A 3,882-nucleotide genomic window follows, 5' to 3' on the forward strand; every position below is an offset into this window, starting at 1 on the left:
ACGTAACAACTTTTTCTATTACAATTTTCACCTCCGAAATTAGTTATTCCAAAAATAACTCTTTCAGTTATTTTTTATAATTAAAAAAATATTATAACCATGCAATTATCGCTACAGTTTTGAGTAGATGTTTTTGAACATTTGCATGGGGCTCTTATGAGCTACTTTACAAGCATTAAAGGCCATTATGGCTGAACTTTTTTTGGTTCAATGATTTATAACCACTCAGACCCTAGCCTACATAAAGAGGCCTTGTGCTCTCATTTTGAACACCCCCGAACTAAGAGTTCACAATACTACTCCCCTCCAAAAATTGTTGTCTTATTCTCTTGTAATTCTGGTGATAGTTTCTAGTCAGGGTTCTAGTTCGTTGGAGACATTCATAGTGGTGCTCCTTTCGTCTCTTCGTCACTGTTTCCTGCAAAGTTCACGCTCAAGAACTTCAGTACCCACGGTAACGCGCTAAAAGTTTACAGGTTGAGGTTTACTCCGATTTTCATTATTTTATTTATTTGATTATTTAATTAAATTGAATATACTTGTTATGTTTTTGTTACACAATTAATAATCTATTAGATTATATATGTGGATGAATTAATAACATATAATGGTAGTTGGAGAATTAGATCTTGTCCAATCGCGCAACGTTAAAATCATGATATTATGTTTATCGCTAGTTAATTTGGGAAGTTAATACTCATTCTCTGCCAATAGGTTCAAGATAACTCATGGGTAGTTTCAACTCATTTAATATTTTTGTAACAAATCTTAAAAAATACTTAATCAATAAAAGTGTAAGCCAAAATTTGTTTAGAATTTATAAATATAGTAACAATTTTAAATGGGTATGGTATGGGTAATGTACATAATCATTATACCTTACTCATACTCATATAATTTTTAACGGATAATACAACTACCTTGTGGATCACCCATTTATTCGGGTAAGACCCAAGGCGTTATCTTAAGCCACTTAAGCCATTGCATAAGACCTCATTAAACTTTTAAAATATAAGGCCCATTTTTCATCCCTTAAAAAATGTTGAATAGTAAATTCAAACCTTTTTTCAGTTAACCATTACTGCAAATGCGAGATACTTTTAGATGCAAGATATTGGATGCGGAAAATGTCGCATCTAATGTCGCATGCAAATGAAATTTGGATGAGGAAAATGTCACATCTAAAGACTCTTTTTGTTCTTATGAAATAAGACTCATTATTATCTTCATTCAGCAAGTGGGTTTCAAATTTAATAAAGAAAACCCATCTGATATTCAATATTATTTGACCAATTGAATTCCTTCGGTATCGCCACACCACAAAGAGTATATACTTTTCTTTATTATTATTATTATTTTTTAACGATAATTAGGTGATATTTATGCTTATTAATTGTTTTTTAATTGATTAATTTAAGTGTATTGTTTGATACTGTTTAGGATATTTTTTTCTTCATTAAAACAAGAATCATAATGCTACTCATAGAATTCACCGAGATCAAACAATCTAGTCAGTATTCCAAGAATAGAGATATCTAGCACTGGAGTTCGTGCCCAAAGGTCCGAGAACTCATGTAAGTTAAGGAGCGAACGTTCATATTAACAAAGAACGGACCCTATTACTCAGAACTTCGAAGAGAAGAGAAGATCACATGTTTAAAAAGACTATTCGGACAATAACACGTGTAATAAATAATCAAAACACTCACCTCAACGGTTAACACCGAGGATATCACAAATAACCATCCACTCTTCATAAAAAAGAGTGGAGGTCAAATAACTTCTATGGGACGCGATGCTGATCACCCCACGACCCATAACATTATCCCACAACATCCACTAACAAATCTAAAGGCCCCAAGACTACTATAAATAGACGACAAAGACCAATGGGGAGAGATGGAAGTTTATGGAAAGAGGAAGAACTAGATATAGGTCCGAAGATTACTCTTATTTATATTGCTCTCTTGTAATAGATTCGTCTTTATTTAGAGAAACTCTTGACTAGATCCTGAGAATTCTCGAGGCTGCGTACTCGGATTTCAGATTATTTCGCGAGATAGGTGTAACCAATTTTTCAGGTTAACATTTTGCGCTAGAAGGAGGGAGCAGAAGAATTATGGCCAGTTCATCCATTCCAGACCATAACACCACGGATGGTAATCTCGACGCAGAGATTGAGCATCACAACATCACTCTACTACTCACCGCGGAGGAAATGGCCGAGGTCCACCTACAGTCCAGTCTTGCTGAACAATTCAAGGAAATGCGTGAATGTATCCGGGCATTGGAAACCATTAATACGGAGCTACGCGGGAGAATTCAAACGAAAAGGGTCACCATGAGGAGCGCGGTGGTGATCCCTGATGAAGAGCCCTCTCATCGGTCTGGGAAAGAGCCCATGGAACAGGAACCGAGGATTAAGAAATCTCGGAGACACGCCAAGGATCGTTATGAATGGGATTGGGAAGATTCTGACTCGGAGGGTTTCCAGACTAGCAAGGGAAAGATCCCTGACAGGTACCAACCTTCCGGAGAAAGAAGCCATTCCCAGACCATGAAAGATCATGGAGGGAGCTCGGAGACGAGTGACAGCGCAAGCACCAATGAGACCAACTTCAAAAGATTGGAGCGTCGAATTGAGGAAGTTGCTTTAGGCCGGAAAGAGCCCGCCCTAAACTTGCCGGAATACTTCAGAATGCCTACCATACCAACCTATGACGGTAAGACGGATCCTGGAGATCATCTTGATACCTTCTCATCGTGGACGTACCTGCAGGGAGCTGGCCCGGAAGTCATTGCCGAGCATTCGCTATCACACTAGCCGGCTTGGCCAAAAGGTGGTACAGAAAACTTAGGCCAAATTCTGTGGGCTTGTGGAAACAACTGTCCAGAAAGTTCATGGAGCAGTTTGTTGGGTCAAGCTCAGGAAAGGTCCCAAAGGAGAGACTTTTAGCCGTAAAGCAAATCCATGACGAACCACTTAAAGATTACATAAATTGCTACTCGGAACAGGCATTACCAGTTGATGAGCTCAACGAAGATTTCAAACTCTTTGGGATCACATCGGGAATACGATCATAATCAGAATTCTAGTAGTCACTTCAAAAAACAAGTCCTAAAGACTATAATGATTTCTTGAAAAGGGCTCAGAAATACATCAATGCCGAGGAGGTAAAGCGGGCGACACGGAAGGCTAAAGCCCCAAGGCCTCGGCGTGAGGAACATCGGTGACGACGTGCAGAAGACTCCGGTCCATCAAAAAAGAGCATATTAGAAGTCGGCCCTAAAAAACCTTTTGCAAGTAAGTTTGATAGATATCACCCTCTAAATACTCCAATAGAGGAAATATTTGTGCTTACTCGAGAAAAATAGGATTTTGGGAAACCTAGTCGGATAAAAAAGGATGTCTCGAAAAGAGATAAAACCAAGTACTACGCGTTTCACAACGACGTGGGACACCGGACTGTCGACTGCTTCAACCTAAAAGAAGCTATAGAAGCTTTGATCCGAAGAGGATCATTGAAGAAATTCAGATCGGATCAACCCGAAGATCAAGAAAAAAGAGAAGTCTATGGAGAAATCTCTCTAATAGTCGGATGGCCCTACACAGGAGGTAATACACGAAATGCCCAAAAGAATTACGTCCGAGAAGCCCAGGCCCACCATCGATAAATGCTTTTCGCTACCACCCAAAGGCCGAGCAAGATCATCAAGTCAAGTGCAGAACCAATCACTTTCATGACCGAAGATGCTCGGAATGTGATGTACCCGCACAACGACCCACTGGTGATCTCGGCCCTAATAGATAACCGACTTGTTCACAGGATCCTAGTAGATACGTGAAGCGTGGTGGAAATCCTCTATGAAGAAACATTCATA

The sequence above is a fragment of the Urtica dioica genome, chromosome 5 (genome assembly GCF_054948205.1).
Source record: "Urtica dioica subsp. dioica isolate 48M chromosome 5, U.dioica_male_clone48M_v1_H2, whole genome shotgun sequence".
NCBI lineage: Eukaryota > Viridiplantae > Streptophyta > Magnoliopsida > Rosales > Urticaceae > Urtica > Urtica dioica.